General features: G+C 40.1%; 1 long non-coding RNA gene across 1 annotated transcript; it reads left to right on the forward strand.

Annotated features, from left to right (window-relative positions):
* Positions 1-1,085: 1,085 nt before the first annotated feature.
* Positions 1,086-17,902, forward strand: LOC134173327 (uncharacterized). Its single transcript, XR_009968204.1, has 3 exons — positions 1,086-1,400; positions 17,282-17,427; positions 17,832-17,902. It is a non-coding gene; the product is annotated as an uncharacterized LOC134173327 (long non-coding RNA).
* The last annotated feature ends 3,370 nt before the right edge of the window (positions 17,903-21,272 follow it).

The raw sequence follows: 21,272 nt of genomic DNA on the forward strand, positions 1-21,272 counted from the left end.
AGAGGAAGAAATTGATAAGGTTCAGAACAAGCAGAAGTATAAGGAGTGTCTGAAAGGGGAAACACCTGAATCCTCTAAGGACCACTTACTGCCAACATGAATCTAAGAAAGTTTCTTATGTTTAGAGCAGGCTGGTAATATATTATAGTTCCATAATGCTCAAATAAATAGGAAAGGCATTGATTGCACAATTTTTGTTTCTCTATTAGCTTAAAACAGAAGATCACACAAAGAGTGTGTTTTTTCTGAATCACTTCTTTCTAGACATCATATATTTCAATTTCAGAAAGCACCAGAGGGGGACAGATATGTACCCTATAGCTAAGATGGCAAGTTTTAATCATCCCTGTAGCTATATAATGGTTTGCTGGTAATGTCTGTAGTCACGATTATGAAGCAACAGCTGTTGCAGTTGCTTCTTGTATTAGCAGCAGTAGAAAGTTTGTGACAGGTGGGATGGGTGGCTGAACCCTTGGCTCCAGCATAATAGGTAAGATAAATTTCTCTAGTTGTCTGTTGTGTTATGCTGCTTGGATCTTGCTCTCTCCGTCTTGAATCTAAGATGGGTCCTTTGTGCCTCGCAAGCAAGTAAATCTGAGTGTGAAGCACCGGCTATGCACCCTGTAGCAGAGCAGCTGCCATGGTCCTCATGGTGTCAAGGTTCCATGGCACATCCCTCAGAGCTCTCCTCCTGCAGTGCAGAGGATCAGCCCACACCAGTGAGGTGTAGTCAGGGAGTGTTACACCCCTCAGTCCCTTGATCAACTTGTTTCTGGCAGTGACTGGGAATCTGGGTCAGAGCCAAGGGTCAAGCTGTCCTGGAATTTGTGTAGCCACAGAAAAAGTCCTCACCCCAAGGGCATAGCCGTGTAAGAAGTACTGTGCCATGTATAGATCTGGAGGAAGATACCAGCTGAACTTTCATTTTGCTTTTTGCTGTTAAGAGTTGAATAATCCTATTGTTAACATCACTGGCTGTTAGTACAGAATTGAATACGAGATTGGTAAAATCTTTACATGTTTATTCTTAAATTATTTTGATTACAGTGTCAGTTCCAGGTCAAAATAATCAGTTTTCCTTGAAAGGAAGATGTGTCTGTACCCAAAGTGAACTTCTGTTCTGAAGATGAGCTGGGCTGGCTTGTTTAAGTTTATGTCTTGATATTTCAACTTTCAAATAAGGAAGCAAACATAAAAGAACCCTGGTTACTGGGATGCCTCAGTGAAACATCTGCTTGCCTGGGAACACTTTTACTATAAAAGTTTTGATTTAAAAAGAGAGGGCAATGCTTCAGGTGTTTATTCCGATGCTACTTCACTGCTGCTGACATGAACTAGTTATTAATTTCATGGCATTTCTCTGGCAGAAGCTACCTTAATGAATCTCTCCTGTGCCTTTGGTAAGTCTCCAGCAGCTGTCTGCAGGGAATGGATATGTCTTCCTTGCTCTGGCTAGGAGGTGTGCATGTGTGTGTCTGCTCTTTGGTGTAGGAAACAGACTTTCCTGAGAATGTTGAGACATATTGTCTATAGCTGGTAGCATTCCTATTGATAATTTCCTTTAAAAATTAATTGGATTTTAGCTTGTGTTCCACAACTCTTCAGTAGGCTATTGATAATAGCTCCACTGATAGCACAGAAATCAGTATTTCTTATTCCCATAATAACTATATATAGGAGAGACCAGCAGATGCATACACACAATATTGAGGACAGATAAGAAATACTACTCTGTTCCAACAGGCCAACTTCATATCAGTGAGTAATGGTGTAACAAGAGCTCTGTACCACTCTGGGAAAAGGAGATCCAGGCACTAAAGCTCCCAAGATTTGTGGGGGGTAAACATTACTGATTCTTATTTGCAGTTTAAAGAAATGAGCTTTGTGGAGAGAGAGGCAAAAAATCTGTATATAATTTTTTAGGTGTTTTTTGCAGTGTCACACTAGTGCTTCTGTATTGTACCTGTTTATTAGTTATATTAAAAAGCTTGTCTGCAGCGCCACAAATGTATTCATTGCTTTTGCATGACATTTGAATTGCTAGAGAAATTCAGTTCAGTGCTCGTGTTCCTACAGCATTTCAGAGACTTAGCACATTACTTTGTGGTTTTTTGATTTTTATTTGATTCAGGCTATGGGGTTTTTTTTGTTCCCCCTTGCATTCCTTGTGAAGAGGGCAGGTACAAAATAATTGCTTGTACATTCACCTAAACCAATGATCCAGCCTCACTTTTGACATCTGTTTTAGTGATAGCTGTGCTAGGATTTATATTTTTCCAATTTTAGAAAAAATACTTTTGCAAAGTCAGTCACATATTCCATTTTGGTCCTTTTTATTTTTTTGTATTTTTTTTTTTTTGAGAAAAATAGTTCATGGATATAATTTTTTAGAGTGAGGATTGGGAATATTTTGTTGTTGCTGTTGGATTTTAAATTTTAAATGCTGGTCTTTATCTCCTTCATGTATCTATACATTTATAGTTCTTCCATTTGAAAGGCAAGATTAGAGTTGCCACTAAGTCTCAAGAAATAGCTTTACAAAAAATAGTTTGTAAAAAAATCTTAAATGAAAAGGTAAATAAATTGTTAAAGGGTTAATCCTCTATTTTTTAAATTGTTCTTAAAAGCATGAGTAACAGTTTCCAAATATGATGGCCAATCTCTGTTGTTGTTTGGTAAGTTTTTGAATTATATTATTCAGTTAGATTCTAACCTAAAGAAATCAGGAGTATGTCATTTCTGCGTGAACGTTCTTTCTACTGCTTAATCCTCCTGGCAGTCTTGAGGAGTTCATTAATGTAGCTGTTGAGCTATTGGTAGTTTGCAGAGGAGTAAGAGGAGTGCTACTGCATGGTAGAACAAGTTCTTTTTTCACTTATTCTCCTACCTGTGCAGCTATGTAAGTTAGAAATTAACATTTATTCACAGATGCTGTGTATAGGTTATACCAGCCATCACAAGAAAAAAAAGAAAGTGCTTATATCATCATTATGGTGCACCTTTTCCTTCCTCTGAGATATGTAAATAAATTATAAAACAAGTTTAGATCTCTGATGAGAAGACCAAATACCTCATTTTTTTTAATGAAAAAAATATGCAAAAAAGTTAAAATTTTGTATTGGATGGCTCTGCAGACCTGGAAGCAACTTGATACATGTATGAGTGATACAGATGTAATTGAATAATCATGTCACACTTGGATTCATCAAGCACCTGGCATTCTGCTTAAAGTCAGCTCAATGTTACAAAGATCTAAAGCATCTTTGAATGGACAGAAGAACATAGAGTGTTTCTTTGGTTTTTAACAATTAGTTCTTTAAATAAGTGATTTCTTCGCTGTCATGCACTTTTCTGCCCAGTATAAAAGCTTTGTTTACTTACTGATAAATGCTGTGAATGTATGTCAAGATTAATATGAGTATTTTAAGATTGTTTCAGGTGTGTGTGCTTTTACATTTAAAGCAATGTGGTGTGTAACAATATGTTTCTTAATGTTAGGCTGTACTCAAAATGTAACTCAGCTACACATACATATGCACACACAAAAATTCTTTCATGTATATATAAAACTCAAAATCCTCTTGGGAAAATCGGTGATGATCTCATCCTTTTTTTGGTGGAGGGCTGTTTTCTTCCTAGACCTGTAACATTCAACTCGATATATAAAATTACGTAAATACCTGAGTGTAATATACTCTGTAAGATGTTCACTTTTAGAAGTAAAAGCCCTTATTACTCCGAGTATTTAAAGAAAAAAATCTCTTATAGGGAAACACTTAGATGTATCCCTGAATTTGTAACACATTGTATTCATTCCATATTTATTTTCTGCTGTAGTCCTAGTCAGAAGGCAAATTGAGAAGTGCCTCATCCAGTGAGTTATCTCTTCTGCCAGTTCCTTATCTTTCAGAAGCAAAATCCTTACCAGTGACAGGATCTGTAGAAGCCAGACACAGCTCTTTGTATGTATATCCTTCAGCTTCACCCCAGGCACTTTTGTAGCTAATGGCATCCTAGATAAGCATCTTTCAGTTCTGTGTTTTAATTAATGATCATTTTTGCCATTATCACCTCTCTGTTTCATGATATGTGACAGCTTTGCCGAGTATCATCAGTCAAATGCTCTGTATCTGTTTTCCCTTGTACACACATTGTGACAATATTTAATCCAACCCTTAGTAACTTTCTACCTTGTCTGAATGATTAATTGACCATCACATGTAAGAGTCTGCCTAAACATGAGATTTTTATGAATCCTTTCTGTGGTCAAAACCAGAGTTCTCATCTGGAATAAAAGGTCCCTGTATGTCAGTGATCACAACAGGGCAAAATGCTTAGTATCTATAAAATTGATCAGCTGTTACATCAGAATTACTACTTAAGATCATTTTGTGCTGAGTACTGCAAAATATTTGAGGAAAGTAAAAGCCCCTGCATATTTGCTTTATTCTTGTACCTTATCAATTTTCCACCCACCCATTCAATCTGACTTGCTGATGCTCTCCTGGTCATCATCACTACTCTGAAAACACTTTGAATTCTGAAATAAGGCAGAATACTTACCCGTTTGTCTTCTCTTTCCTCTTCCCTTTCCTCACTAAGTAGAAAAAAAAAAAAAAAAAGAGTAACTTGGTTACTTGTTTCTTTTTGAAAACAACTTGTCAGGTTATTTTTGTGTCTCTGTGTGTTTGACAGAGAAGGAATCTATTATTTATTCTGTGACAAAAACCTTCCTTTTACTGACGTTGGAATTAAGTGCAGAAATAGTGCCAAACTAACAAACAAAAATATAAAGCAAAGATTAAGAAAATGATTTTTCTCCTTTTAAATTAAGTAATTTCTTAAGGAAGTGTATGAATGCTTTAATTGCCAAGCAGAAGTATTTTTTAAAAGGTTTCTGAAATAAAGAATCCACTCGCTGTGTGTTGAAATGCAGATTTTATTGGGGAAAGAATTGTTTGCACTCTGAAGGACTGGACTTGCTTCATTTAGGTAAACAAATGCTTTTATTTACTGATCTGAGTGTTAGATCAAGGCCTGAACACCTGTACTGTCATGTGGAACTTAAAAGTATATATAAAAGGAAGATCATATTTAGCAATGAAATATAATCAAGATATTGCAAACATCTATGAAACATTAGAGTGATGACAAATGGGTTGTTATATGTCTTCAGACTGGGATTAGTATTGCACATAAATGTGCCATATGGTGCCAAGTGAAAAGTAGATGAAGGTAATTTTATGTATAAAAAATTAAATACATATATGTAGACACACTATCCAAAATATCTTTACATATAATGCATGTATTTCATATAAAGTGTGTTTAGAATAATAATATTCTTACAGGAAATCAAAGGATTAAATATGTTTGGGTTTTTTTTTATGTATGTAGAAGGCATTATATGCTAAAATCTGCTGCTAAAATAAGCTCATTAATGAACATTTGCATCAATTATTTAACTACTGCACTCATTTCAGTTTTGAAGATTTAGCCTTGAAAATGAAATGTATTTGGTTTTATGTGCATTACCAATATTTCTAGTGACAAGTAAGCATGAATGTAAATGGATATTGAACATTTTTCAATTGTTGAGGTGAGTAGCTCGAGAGAGGACGCCTTCAACACCGGAGGAGGGGGGGATCAGCGTCCAGGAGCCTCAACTCAGAGCGACAAGAGCCACCGAGGGAGCCTCAAGTCCTCGACAGGACCTGCCCAGGAGCCGGCAGCTCAGCTGACGACAGCGAGCAGCTGACTCACACGGGGCGGAGCCAGGAGCAGCGGCACCAGCCCTGACTGGGTAAAAACCTGCCCCAGGGAGCGCGGGCGACCAGGAGAGCGGTGAACAGAGCGGTTTGCGTGGCAGTTCGAGCGGGATGGTGAGCACTCGGCGTATGATCAGGGCCCGGTCCGGGAGCTCTGCTCTGGCTGCCCCGGCGGTGGCCAGCGTAGGCACCCAGGCAGAGCCGACGAGAGGGGAGGGTGCAGTGCAGAACTCAGGGTGTAGAGAGTGCCTGCGCTGGTCTGGTGAGGGGAGGGTGCGCAATGGGCAGGGCTGCACTCCGTGCTCCCTGGTGGAGGTCCTCCTGCAGCAGCTGGCTGAGCTGTGGGATGCTGTCAATAGGCTGCGAGATGTCAGGGAAGCTGAGAGGAAGCAGGAATGCTTGTTCCACGCCCAAACTGTGCAGGGCCTCAAGCTTCCCCTCCAGCTCATGAAGGAAAGAAGGAGGCCGTTAACATGGGAAGCTGGGAATTAGTGACAAAAAAAAAAAAACAACAAAAAAAAAAAAAAGAAGGAAAAGGACAACCAAAAGCAAGGGGCTTCCCTCTAAATCCCCTGTCCCCACGCAGAACTGCTTTGCTGTCCTGCAGGGGGCTAATGAGGAAGCCCACTCGAGCCAGAAACAGCTGGCTGATGCACTGCTAAAGAAGATCTCTACTGGTGCTGCTAGGAAAAAGCAGCCGGTCGTAGTAGTAGGGGACTCTACACTGAAAGGGACAGAAGCACTTGCCTGCCTGCCAGACCCCGATTCAAGGGAGGTGTGTTGCCTACCGGGGGCACGGATCAGGGATGTGGCAGAGAGGCTGCCGGCTCTAGTAAGTCACACGGACTATTACCCACTCCTGGTGATACATGTGGGTGCTAGGGACATAGATAGTAGTAGCCTGGGGAACATAAAGAAGGACTACAGAGCCCTGGGGGAGGTAGTTAGGGGCTCTGGAGCTCAGGTGGTCTTTTCATCAATTCTCCAGGGTACAGGGGAAGACCTAAAAAAAGGTAGGAGGATTAGCCAGGTTAATAACTGGTTAAAAGGGTGGTGTCATAGTCAGGGGTTTGGGTGTCTTGAACACGGGACCCAAGCTTGTAGGCCAGGTCTAGTGGGGGCTGGTGGAGATGGTCTGATAAAGAAGGGTAAGAGCAGTTTTGGTAAGAGGCTTGCCAGACTGGTCAAGGAGGCTTTAAACTAGATGTGCTGGGGGAGGGGGGCATCATTCCATTCCAACACACCCAGTCAGTTGCCAGAACCTATAATAAATGCTTGGAGCAATGTAGAGATATCCCAGCCGCTCCAGCCAATGAGCCGGCTTCAGCTGGAGCTCGGCTCAGATGCCTCTATACAAATGCCCGTAGCATGGGGAACAACTAAGAGGAATTAGAGATGTGTGCGTGTCTACGGGGGTATGATATAATAGGCATCACAGAAACATGGTGGGATGGCTCCTGTGACTGGAGTGTTGGAATGGAAGGTTACAGGCTCTTTAGAAAAGACAGGCCTGGCAGGCGGGGAGGGGGAGTTGCCCTTTATGTTAAGGATAGGCTGGAGAGAATGGAACTCTGTCTGGGGACAGGTGAACAGTCAACAGAGAGTTTGTGGGTCAGGGTTAAAGGGAATATAGCTATGGGAGACATTACTGTGGGGATCTGTTACAGACTGCCTGATCAAGGAGAACATGTGGATGAAGCGCTCCATAGACAGATAGGAAAAGCCTCAAACTCGCAGGCCCTTGTTCTCATGGGTGACTTCAACCACCCTGACATCTGTTGGAAGGACGGTACAGCCTGGCACAAGCAATCCAGGAGGTTCCTCAGTTGCGTAGAAGACAACTTCCTTCTGCGAGTAATAGAGGAGCCGACAAGGAGAGGTTCCATGCTTGACCTCGTGCTCACCAACAGGGAAGGGCTTGTTGGAAATGTGACACTACAGGGAAGCCTTGGATGCAGCGATCATGAGATGCTCGAATTTGAGATCCTCAGGACAGTGAGAAGAGCGTGCAGCAAGCTCACTGCCCTGGACTTCAAAAGAGCAGACTTTGGCCTCTTCAGGAACCTGCTTCGGAAGGTTCCATGGGATACAGCCGTAGAGGGCAGAGGGGCCCAAGACTGTTGGTTGATATTCAAGAATCACCTGCTGCAAGCTCAGGAGTGTTGCATCCCAACCAGAAGGAAGTGCAGCAGGAGGGCCAGGAGACCTCCTTGAATAGATAAGGTGCTCCTGAGGGAAATTCAGTTGAAAAAAAGAGGCTTATAATAAGTGGAAGCAAGAATTCAATTGAAAAAAGAGGCTTATAATAAGTGGAAGCAAGGACAGATGGCATGGGAAGAGTACAGGGATGTTGTCCGAGAAGCTAGGGACCAGGTTAGGAAAGCTAAGGCTCAGTTAGAATTAAACTTAGCTACAGGTATTAAAGATAACAGGAAGGGATTCTACATGTACATAGCAAATAAAAAACAGACTAGGGAGAATGTAGGCCCCCTCAGGAAGCTCTCAGGAGAACTGGCTACACAGGATTTGGAGAAGGCTGAGGTTCTGAATGACTTCTTTGCCTTGGTCTTCACTGGCAAAGGCTCTGACCAAACCACCCAAGTCTTGGAAGGCAGATGCAGGGACTGTGAGAATGAAGACCTTGTGCCCACTGTAGGAGAGGAACTGGTTCGAGACCATCTTAAAATTCTGAACGTGCACAAGTCCATGGGTCCTGATGAGATCCATCTGCAGGTCCTGAAGGAGCTGGCAAATGAAGTTGCGAAGCCGCTGGCCATCTTACTTGGGAAATCATGGCAGTCAGGTGAAGTTCCTGATGACTGGAAAAAGGGAAATATAACCCCCATTTTCAAGAAGGGGAAAATGGATGACCCAAGGAATTACAGACCAGTCAGTCTCACCTCTGTGCCTGGCAAAATCTTGGCGCAGATTCTCCTGGAAGGCATGCTAAGGCACATGAAAATCAACAAGGTGCTTGGTGACAGCCAGCATGGCTTCACTAAGGGGAAATCCTGCCTGACCAATTTGGTGGCCTTCAATGATGGGGCTACGGAACTGATGGACAGGGGTAGAGCAGTTGATGTCATCTACCTGGACTGGTGCAAAGCGTTTGACACTGTCCCACACGACATCCTTGTCTCTAAATTGGAGAGACATCAATTTGATGGATGGACCACTTGGTGGATAAAGAACTGGCTGGATGGCCGCATGCGAAGAGTTGTGGTCAGTGGCTCAATGTTCGGCTGGAGACCAGTAACGAGTGGCGTCCCTCAGGGATCAGTGTTGGATCTGGTCTTGTTCAACATCTTTGTCGCTGACATGGACAGTGGGATTGAGTGCGCCCTCAGCAAGTTTGCCGATGACACCAAGCTGTGTGGTTCGGTTGATACCCTGGAGGGAAGGAATGCCATCCAGAGGGACCTTGACACGCTTGTGAGGTGGGCTGATGCCAACCTCATGAAGTTTAACCATGCCAAGTGCAAGGTCCTACACCTGGGTCAAAGCAATCCCAGGCACAGCTACAGGTTGGGCAGGGAAGAGATTTAGAGCAGCCCTGCAGAGAAGGACTTGGGGGTGTTGGTTGATGAAAAAAGGAACATGGCCCGGCAGTATGCACTTGCAGCCCAGAAACCCAACCGTATCCTGGGCTGCATCAAAAGGAGCGTGACCAGCAGGTCAAAGGAGGTGATCCTGTCCCTCTCCTCTGCTCCTGTGAGACCTCACCTGGAGTATTGTGTGCAGTTCTGGTGTCCTCAACATAAAAAGGACATGGAACTGTTGGAACAAGTCCAGAGGAGGGCCACGAGGATGATCAGGGGACTGGAGCACCTCCCGTATGAAGACAGGCTGAGGAAGTTGGGGCTGTTCAGCTGGAGAAGAGAAGGCTGTGTGGAGACCTCCTAGCAGCCTTCCAGTATCTGAAGGGGGCCTATAGGGATGCTGGAGAGGGACTCTTCATTAGGACTGTAGTGACAGGACAAGGGGTAATGGGTTAAAACTTAAACAGGGGAAGTTTAGGTTGGATATAAGAAGGAAATTCTTTCCTGTTAGGGTGGTGAGGCACTGGAATGGGTTGCCCAGGGAGGTTGTGAAAGCTCCATCCCTGGCAGTGCTCACGACCAGGTTGGACGAGGCCTTGGGTGATATGATTTAGCGTAAGGTGTCCCTGCCCACGGCAGGGAGGGTTGGAACTAGATGATCTTAAGGTCCTTTCCAACCCTAACGATTCTATGATTCAATGATTTTTAAATATATATTTTTAGTTCAAAAGCTACCAGAGATGAGAAATCATTGCTCATCAAATGCAGCTTAGATGTCTCTTCAGTGTACACCACTGTATGAAACTAAACAAAACTGTTCTTGGAAGGAATTAGAGGACATGATATGATACCAAATCCTTTGTTTTCTAGGTGATGGAACTCTTACTTTAGAAAGGTCTCCAGTTTTCAGCCCACGCAATTGGATTTGCATCTCTTCTAGGCACACCTTGGGTAGTCCATTACACTTGCTAAAAAGCTCATATAAACAGCATAGAAGTACTTTTAAAAAGAGTAGCTGAAAACTTCTTGGTGCAATTTCTTCTGCAACTTCATGGCTTAAGGAAGGTGAAAGAATTTTTTCTGTGTGTAGTGATCCTGAACATTTCCTTAACTATGTTCTTTCCATCCCAGTCCTGTAGGACTTGCAAGAAGTGGATTTCTGCTTCCAGTACTTCTGTAATGAAGGGGGAAGGAAATTTGGTGTTCCCAAGGCAATAAACTGCCTTGCTTTGTTTTATTGTTTTAGATAATCGAATATCTGTGAAAGACATTCAATAAAGTCATTGGAGGTTAGTCTTCTAGTCATAGAAAAAGCACAGGAAAAGGTTTTTCTACTGGGCTTGATCTAGAAAATTTAATTTAGTGCCCATTGCTTTGTTGCTGGCACCATCATCTTGTATATTGTTTTGCATGGGGCCAGAAAAAAGAAGGCTGTGATATCCAATTAATGTTACCTGGTTGAGTGAAGAGCTGTCATTTGTAAGAGCTGGCTCAGCTCATACAAAGAAAGGGACTGCATCTTACTTCTCACACCACAAGGGAACTGGAGCCTAAGTGCTGCTTTCTGTATTTGAAAAAAGGAATTATTTTAGTAACATTACTAATTTAAGTTCTGAACCCACTTCCTTCCCTGTACTGATTGGGTGTTGGAAAAGTAGGAACAAATAGATACTGTGTCTTAAGCTAGAAACAGCTCCATCTTTGCTGTTAATAAACACCATAGGAATTATCTCATTGTAATATCCAGAAGCTACTAAAATCTGAATCCGCTGAGATTCACAATTATCATTAATGGAATATAGTATTTTCAGGATGGTGGAAAATAGCCAGGCTTTTATAAAATATTAACGGGTAGAAACTTTGGATTAAATATCTGTTTTGGTGCCTTTGGAGGTTGTGTTCTATTGCTACCCTACAGCCCATCAGTAAATGATCTAGTGGCAAAACCTTCTGGGACATAGCACAGCTTAGTAAGGAATTGCCCTGTGAAGTTAAATTGTAGTATTTAGATAGTTTCTATTCTATAGAGTAGTTACATTGTTTACATGGAAAAAAAGTTGAGTCAGTACTGATAGTCATCTAAATCACATCAGTAAATAACCAAAGTTGAGCTGGAAGCATTTTTAGTGCAGGATTCAGTTGCCAGAACCTATAATAAATGCTTGGAGCAATGTAGAGATATCCCAGCCGCTCCAGCCAATGAGCCGGCTTCAGTTGGAGCTTGGCTCAGATGCCTCTATACAAATGCCCGTAGCATGGGGAACAACTAAGAGGAATTAGAGATGTGTGTTCAGCTGGAGAAGAGAAGGCTGCGTGGAGACCTCCTAGCAGCCTTCCAGTATCTGAAGGGGGCCTATAGGGATGCTGGAGAGGGACTCTTCATTAGGACTGTTGTGATAGGACAAAGGGTAATGGGTTAAAACTTAAAGAGGGGAAGTTTAGGTTGGATATAAGAAGGAAATTCTTTCCTGTAAGGGTGGTGAGGCACTGGAATGGGTTGCCCAGGGAGGTTGTGAATGCTTCATCCCTGGCAGTGTTCAAGACCAGGTTGGACGAGGCCTTGGGTGATATGATTTAGCGTAAGGTGTCCCTGCCCACGGCAGGGGGGTTGGAACTAGGTGATCTTAGGATCCTTTCCAACCCTAACGATTCTATGATTCTATGATTCCACCCATACTAATGAGGGCTGCCTGGCTGCATACATGCAGTTCCTTGGCAATTCAGACGCTTGTCTTGCTCAGCCATACTGGTCAGCATCTGTATCAGAGCTGTGCAACTTAAAGTAGAAGTGGAAAGAGAGAGATGATGAGGCTTCCCTGTATGCCTTGTCCTAGTAATCATAATAGGGCAACTTTAGTATCGCTGGTGTGTGAGGGGATAACCAAATTTCCCGTGGAACTAAAGACACAAGCATTTCTCTATCCTTCAGAGCAGATGGGAAGTGTGGTGTTAAAATTGATTAGTAATGGAAAGTCGGGGCTTTGGCATACCTGTTTTTTAATAAAAAGGATTTTGCTTTAAAATCAGTCTTTCATTTAATAAGCAAACATTCATAATGACATTGCAGCATCTCATGAGAGTTGTACTTGAGCCAGCGAATTTGCAACCTGTGGAGAACAAGGATAAGTAGCAATCTAAATACAGCTTTCAAGATGAACTATAGCTCAACAAGTCACACCGAATGCTGCTTTCTGTCTGCACAAGAGGGAGGGGGACAGAGTACCTCAAGAAAAATGGATTCCAAGTGGGCAGCCGGCAACTTGCAACTTACTCTTCATCACAGTACTGCCTACCTATTGTGTTTGAAACAAATTGAGAGTGTGAATGCCATGTCAAGATATTTCTATCTTTGGTGTCAATGTGTTTTATTTATATTTAAAAGTCAAAGACCATAGTGACATGGGTGACGCTAGAAATTGTAACAGTTTTTTTTTCAGCCACAACTATGGGCTAGCACAATTGTAAAACACATGAGGTTATTTAGCCTGCAGTGTAGTTAAATTTCTACCTTCTCTGATTCTTTTTAATTGATAATGCCATTTGTAACTGGTTATGAATGTGATATGGAATAGGGAAGATTCCAGCTTCCCAAAATTTATGGTGCTATATCTCTCCAAGCCATAACAGTTCATAAAAAGCCAAATCCTCACACTGTCTTCAGGCATGCACATGGTTTCCAGTATGATTTCTGGAATACTTGACAAAAGAAAATGGGGCAGATAGGAAGACAAGACACGTTTTTTTCTTTTGACTTGCAAACACACTAAATCACCATTTTATTTTCTTGCATGGATTTCAATAGAGCATGAATAGTAAACAACAAGTATCTGGGAGAGATCTGGGTGGATGGATGTCTGCTGTTTGTTTTGTTTGTATTATGTTTTTCAATTTTATGAGAGTGGAGAAGTCTTTTTGTTTGAAAATTGTGGTAAGCCTCATGAGGCTTAACAGAGTTTGAGCTTTATTATGCTAAATGGCTTTTTGTGTATTTCCCTTCTCCACTTAATGGTATTCAGGAAATATTCTTATTTCCTAGGAAATTCATTGAACATTCTCCTACAATGTTTAGCTTATTTAATAAGTTAAGTAAGGATCTCCCTTGCTTGTGTACATTAAACCCCAAAATCAATATATTAGTCAATATAATTTACAATTTTAAGTGAGGTGGTTTATTCCCCCACTAGAGAGATATCTTCTGTATAGTCATCGGTTGTGCACGATAGCATGTGGCTGCAATGTCCTAACCCAAAATTTAGCTAGTTCATGTAAATAGTTCAGGAAACACTTCGGAGTTTGGTGCCAGCTCAGCTCAGACAGGGTTTGTTGGACACAACTCTTTTCGTGTGCAGCTTTGCACACTTACATCCATGTCCTCACCCAGGAGTTAGCCAGTCCTGCGGCAGCTCCACAGATTTAGTTGCCAATTTGTCCTGACTAATAATTCCTTCTCAAGTGCTGAGGAGCAAACTGTAGTAATACTGAAGTGGTTTTATATAGAAACATCTTGGATGGAGAAGGGATAACAACAGACCTTGTGTCCAAGGTATTTTGTGTTTTCATATCCAGCTGTTTTGCCTGCTGGAGCCTGGTGCAGAGTGCCATGTTTTGCTGAGCTTCTTAGTTTCAGCTCTCTCTTATGTAATATATTCTTGTCACAGATTTTTCTTCTGTCAAATTCTTATAGCTCTGATACTGTTCTGTGATAAACCTGGCTGTTGCTGTGGGTACTGCATTGTGGAGGTAGCCGGATCTATATAGGGTGACAGGGATATGGTTTCTTTCATAATGAACAGCTGATAGTAATAGCAGCTCTAATACTAATCAGAAAATAATAAAATAACAGAAAAGAGTGAAGTGCATCTAAATGAAGAATCTGAAAAGTGGGAGGTACACCTCTTCACATCTGATTTATTACGAAAGAAAGGTTTTTACAAGTATCAGCAGGTGTGACAACTTTACAGGCTATGTTTTATATTTGCATAAAAGTGTGACTCAGATTTTTATTTCTGGGCAGTAAATAGTATCTCTGCATTATGAGCTGCATATATATGCAGTATGTGAGGATCAATAGTCATGGTCTTACTACTTACAAAGAAGTATACATGGCAAATGATTTTATTGATTTTAGTAATACTTGAACTAAGTATGAAGTGAGTATAAATATATGTGTGTATAAATATATATATAGATCTACATATCTCAGTTGATTGAATAGGTTCTATACTTGAGCATATGAAGGCGGTGAACACTAATGACAAAGTTCTATAGAACTGTTGCAAATGTGAAACTAAATTTATTTAACTAGTCAGGCTGTTTGACTGCTGGAGTATAAGGAGCTTAATGAAGTTGCGATACTAACTTATACACTATATTCGACATCATCTGACTTAGGTAATGGAAGAAATGTGTGTGTCGTGGTTTAAACCCTATCCAGACAGCTTGTTCACTCACTCCCAGTGAGTGGTGCCGGGCTGACAGCAATCAAGGCCCCCCCCTCCCCGGAGCTCTCCCCTTCTCCACTCCTGGAGGAACAGGGAGGAGAATCGAAAGAGTGCAACTCCTACGGGTTGAGACAAGAACAGTCCAGCAACCACTGGACAACACAAATCACCACCGCTACCAACAACAACAACAATGATAAGAGAAAATAACAAGGGAAGAGAATACGATACCACTGGCCAAGAAATGAGTCCCACCCGGAAGCCCGTGTCCTTCCGGGTAACTCCCAGTTACCCCCCACCCTGGGCATGACGTGCTGTGGTATGGAATACCTCCTTGGCTAGCCTGGGTCAGGCTCCCCATCTCTGCTTCCTCACGGCTTCCCTTCCTCCCTGGAAGAGCATGAGCCTCACAAAGTCCCTTGGTCAGGGTAAACATCACTTAGCAACAACTGAAAACATCGGTATCACCAGCACTGTTCCCAGGCTGGAAGTCAAAACACAGTGCTGCACCAGCTACCACGAAGGAGAAACATGACTGCTACTGCTGAACCCAGGACAGTGTGCTATAATTCAAAGCTAAAGGCACCACAAGCAAATGTGTCTGCATTGTAAATGTAAAATACTGATGCAAAATATTTGCAATGGCTTTGTTTCTTTCCAGGTAGCTGTCCTGGTTTTAGTTTGCAGCTGGTTTTAGTCTTGATACCCGAGGTTATGTAACTGAAACATAAATGTGTCAAGTTGTCAACTGCTTCTCATCTTTGTATATGTGTGCATATGCATGTGTGCATGTATGTGTGTACATATGAATTCAGAGGAAGATATAAGAGACTTACTCCGACTATTTCCTTACTGCTTAAAATAACCTATACTATGGTTGTTTTTAAATCTTTAGGTGAAACTGCAAATGTTTTTTACCAGTGTCAAGAAGATAACCTGTTAGACAGCTTTTAGGAAGTTTCAATATTGTATTCTAGTTGCTGTTCACCATGAGTTATGTATACAAATGTCTGGGAAGAAAAACTGGAGTGGTATTTTATTTGTCTTTTAACAAAGGAACTAATCAGCACCTGGAATCTAAATTTACTTGATTTGATGATGGAGACTACTTGGATTTTGAGTTATTTACTCTAAAAGATAGCCTCTTCTGGGTTCTTCTGATGATTTTGTTTTTTTCATAGTGGTTTATAAGTCATGCTGCCAGTTGGATTTTGACAAGTAAAATTTTGGTTAGGTTGAGAAGCCTACCTGATGTCATTGGCTGAAAGAGTCTGAGAAAGTGTCTATTCATCTCTTCTGAAAAACTGTTTTTCCAAAGCATTTGTAATTGTTTAATACCTTTATAGCACTGTAGAGAGAGTGCTCAGCCAAAACTCTGCTCCCTTGATATTTTTTTTTTAATTGCAGTAGCTAAACAGATCTATCAAGTTCCTAGACAAAACCAAATAATCCACTGAGACATACCTTTTATTTATTAATTTATGAATCAATGTTGCAATTTTGCTGTGCTCTTAAATTGAGTGGAAGAGTGTCAGCATAACTGAAGTATCTCTATTTCCTGTAGCTCCTGGATTTGTTTTTTTCTGTTACATGTCATCTGAACACCAAGAAAGCCAAGCCTTCACATACTCAGCTTTTAAATGGCTGCAATTTTAATTTGCTAACTAGCAGAATAACCTTATCTACAGCTGTATCACAGTTAGTTTCAATCCAATTAATCTTCATCAATATTGCCACCCTTCACATCATCCTCTGAAAAACTTAAGGAAAACAGCTTAATTGGGAACAACTATGGCATTTCACTTTCAGAGAGATGGAATGTTCAACGCACTGTTACGACAACATCCTCCCATTAGAATAATTTACCGGGCAAACACTAAGTAAATACACATTCAGTGGAAGGGCATTGTGTAACCAATGTACACAGAGCAATGTCAGGAATTAGAAAATTATCATTAGAAACAATTAATATTCTTGTACTGTTAGGTAAGCAAGTCAACATCTGATGAGATGAACTGTGCAGATGATGGAAATTCTAAAACAGAATGAAGTATGACTACATGACTTATACTCTCATATTTACTTTTACATAATTTACATTGATTGTGTTTCCACTTCTATTAATAACTTCTATTTGGGTTCTTTTAGTTGAAGACTAAACATTTTAGGGTGATCTTGACTGCGCGGTTTGATTGCGATACTGTCCCTATACAGTGTTCAGTAACTCCAAGCTGGAAAAGGCAGCACTTGTTTAGTAACGCTCAAGAAACATACATTCTTTAGAACAGGAAACACATATTGCAATTAATTTCAGTAGTAGAGAACAAATACAAAGGCAGAATGTTTTATATTCTCAGAAACAGATTTATGGAGAGATATTAGATGAGTTCTCCAAAGAATAACATTTAATAAGTTATTAGGGAGCTTGAAGTTATATTTTATAAAAGTTAGAATTCTGGAGATGCGCACTACCCTAAATCAGTGCAAAACTAGAACATTAGGGATAGACCATAAAGTCTGTTTTCTTCTACAGTTTTGTCCAAATGACTATCAGGGAGACTTCTGACCAGAAGATGACTCCCTCAAGTTCCCAGTAATGTGATTTATTAAACTCTGGAGTGCTTTCATCAAAAGTGAAGAGATTACAGCCAGTATCCTCCAATAGTCTCTGTATTCCCTGTAAGTACTGTCTGTGTCATCTAGGTGAGTATAAAAATACATTGTTAATGCAAATCAGATAAGAGGATGGTGTGTTGTAGGTTCTGTATATGTGTGTTCTAAATTATTTCATCTGCTATTTGGATTTATCATGCTTGTGGAGCCTAACATCAAGAGGGTTGCTAGCATAGTCTCCCTTATAGAGGGAAAAGGACCTTTTAAAACATGACTGTCCAAGAATGAACCCTGCTTTCTCTTCTTATCTCTGGCTGTCACAAGCTGGGTGGATTGATAATGTGAGGTCTAGTAACATGAATTATGAAACAGTCTGAAAATAAGAAGCACGTATATAATGTTCTTTTCTCACATAGTACCTTAGTCATGTATTTTGAGTAGGAAATAATATTTCCTGTTGTTTCTTTTAGGAAAATTGGTTTTCTCCCTTGCAGTTTTGCACAAAGGCAAGGAGCTGCTGTATTGTACTGGCTACTTAAAACAATGCAGATCTTCAAAGCAGATGGATAAGGAGGGAAGTTTTCAGGACATTGAGAAGCTCTGAGTTTGTTTTGCAAGAGGAGAAGAAATGGATTGCAATTGTTACTGAGCAGTGGAAGCAGATTCTGATTGTCACAGATATGCCTCAGCCAGTTACAAATGTCAGGGTGGGAAAGCAATGGATTCACTCTGTTGAGGAGCTGAAGGCAAGGAATTTCAGAGGTAACTTTTATTAAGCTCAGTAACAGCCATATGTCAGTCCCCAAACAGAGATGTGCACTCTTCTTTCCTAAATCTTAAGAAAGTTCCCTAGTTCTGATTTGAAACTGCCTTAGTTTTCCACATGAACCAGTTGCAAGGAAGCTGGAAGCCCAACCTACTTCATGAAAATGGGAATGACACAATAATACAGAAATACACCACTAACTGCTCCCAGTTTAGTAGTGATTCAGAGTTACCAAATAATATTTTATACAAGCAGTGTAATAGAAAACACCACTTTCGTTATCACTTGCAACTTCTGAAGTGTTTTTTTCTGTTAAGCAACACCTATTACCTGAGATTACTCCTGATCCTTCCAGCACTTTTATGCTGCAAACTGCACAGCAAGTAATGGTCAAATATAATGAGCTAGGGGAAGGGGCTGTTTGTTTTCATCCTCACCAGAGGTTTTATTTTTGTAATTATGAATAGAAAATAGGTAACATTACAGAATGAATCCCCAGTGAAAATTTAATACAGAGTGGAAACAATCTTTCACACTGTAGTAGCAAATTTAAAGTGTTTCTTATACTCTGTCAAAGTTTCATTCATTACCAGCCTGGAAATATAAACTGGCTTCACAGTGGGAGAAAACAAACCTCAGGCTTCATTTAAAACCCTAAAAAGCAATGCGAAAACAATTGTACATTAAGGCTTTACAAGTGAGAAAGGAGCTGGAAAATGTATGGAAAGCTAGAGAGAGAGGGGAAGTGCGCTGTCATGACTAATGATACAGAAGCCATGAACTGTCAGGAACGAATAAAGAACTGTCAGGACCATTTATTTATTTAATCTCCCTTCTCCATCCTCTCTACCTGGAGGTCTTGGATAGTATTCCTTCTTCATATTTTCCTGCTGTAGAATTATTTTATTGGAAGCAGGAGTCCACGAGATCACCTATCCAAATCTCATCATCACTTTCCAGATTACCTGTCTGGTTCATGTTCAGTCCACTAGCAAGTCCAAATGTGAACTTGTTGAATCTAATGAGAACAGAGGAACTGCTGCAAGAAAGTGCAAGAAACAAGCAGAAGAGGAAGTTAATAAGTGAGTTTCCCATTCCTATTCCTTATTTCACTCATGATTACTAGTGCTTGTGTGCATTTCACAATACACACTATGAAAGGCTGTAAACAAAATTTGCTAGCAATGTGCATCTACAATTAGGAATCTGTATCCCATCTGTAGTGGGATACAAAATAAGTAAGCAACTGTCTAGATTTTAATCTTTCTGTGTTTGAATAGAGAGTTATGAGCATTCTGTATGCATATAAGAACCTGACAGCTTCATGTGCAAAATTCACATACTTATTTGCACCTCCAAATATTATTTTGGTAGGTGTTTTTTGTTTTTTGTTTTTTTCTTTTTTTTTTTTTTCTTTTTAGGAAATGTGGTACAAGACACTGGAAAAAAAACGCATGAAACGGCAGCATTAAGAATAGGAATACATGTGAGGAACATGTAAGTATTTGTAGTTCTGGGCAAAGCCTAAAATTGTAGAAATGTAAAAATAATCATATATATTTTACCTAACCTCACAGAAGACAAACCCAACTTCTTTTAAACTCTGAAAATTTGCTGGTTTCAGCTGAAGTTGAGAAAAATATTTTGTATTTTAGTGAGAACTGGTTCTAGTTTCAATATTTTAAAAAAAGAAAAAGTTTATTTTTAAACTTAGATTAAAAAAAAAGGCATGCTAGAAAAAAATCTCTATATAAGTATGTTAAATTGTTAAATGACTTTTAATTATTTTTTTCCCAAAGAGGAATGCGTGCTTGTCTGTTTATAAATGGTGGAGCTGCCTTTGACTCTTTTAACTTCATAATATAATCATAAGCACAGTTTTCACCAAGTCATTATCAAAGCTACACATTTCACAGCCACCAATTACAGGTTAGTGCTGCATCCTTGACAGTTGCTTCAAAATATGTTAAACTGGTGAAGGTGAAATGTAATTAACAGTATATATCACATAAATGTTTCAATCAATTTAAATTAGTCACTAGGTGGCTATGCATCACAGATGGAAGTGTGGTACTTAACAAGAAGAAAATCCTTATTAATAATTCAGTTCTTAGCCTAATAATGGATGTTGTCTTAAAAGACATGTTGTCTTAAAAATATGCATTGTCTGACTTGATTACAATAATGGGTCTGAAAACAGGAAAGTTACTCTTCATCTTCTTAGGATCTGTACCTGCAGCACTTACTCAAAAATAAATTAGGCAGTGGGATTACAGGGAAGGTTTGCCTGAAGACAGAAATACAGATTTCTTTAGAATGAAACATTCTACAGTGTGTATATATACACACACATATATAGTAGATATAGTGCGGGTACTACTTCTCAGATTTCAGTGAGCTTTGTTCAGCATGGGGCTTGAGAAGACAAGTGAGGGATGTTCAGTTATTTGGGTAGAATGCCTTTCAATTTTCTGTTTCCTCATGAGGTGGTTTCAGAAGGACAGACTCATTCCCATCCACAGAAATTCTTATATGTGCTGCCTGTCCTTTTAATGCCATCAAATGAGTTAATATTTGCCCCATTTGTTTTCCTGGTCGTATTTATTCAAGAGATATTCTTTACCCCGTGTGGGATGATAAATGTACTGTCCACCTGTAAAATATTTAGCTTATCATCTTTTGGGGAAAAAAAAAACCAACAACAAAACAAAACCAAACCAAACAACAAACCAAACCAGTCAGGTGTCATTCAGGAAAGAGCAGCTGGAAATTCTTATTGCTGTAGCAAGTTACATGCTCTGTATTCGGTTAATTTTCAGGGGATCTTTTTTGTCTTCTTTATGCTACTAAAAAATTGAGGCATATCATGGACTTCTCATATGTAAAACATTATTTTCAGCCTGCCAACCTCTGAATATTCAGACTTTTCTGAAAAGGGAAATGTATCACTTTTGGGTATAACTAAATGTATATTTAATGCTGGATAGATGAGATGTAATTCTTACAGGTACTAGAAATAAAAATACACATTTTCACACCCAAAAATAGAGTTAGGTTAAAATAAAACATGTAATTACTTTGTTACCCAAGGAAAATTGTTAAGTTCTTCCACCTTAGAATAGCAAAAAATGGGAGAGATGCATTC

Source organism: Pezoporus occidentalis, unplaced genomic scaffold, assembly GCF_034315485.1.
Source record: "Pezoporus occidentalis ecotype Australia unplaced genomic scaffold, CSIRO_AGI_Poc_V1 ctg51, whole genome shotgun sequence".
Classification (NCBI taxonomy): domain Eukaryota; kingdom Metazoa; phylum Chordata; class Aves; order Psittaciformes; family Psittacidae; genus Pezoporus; species Pezoporus occidentalis.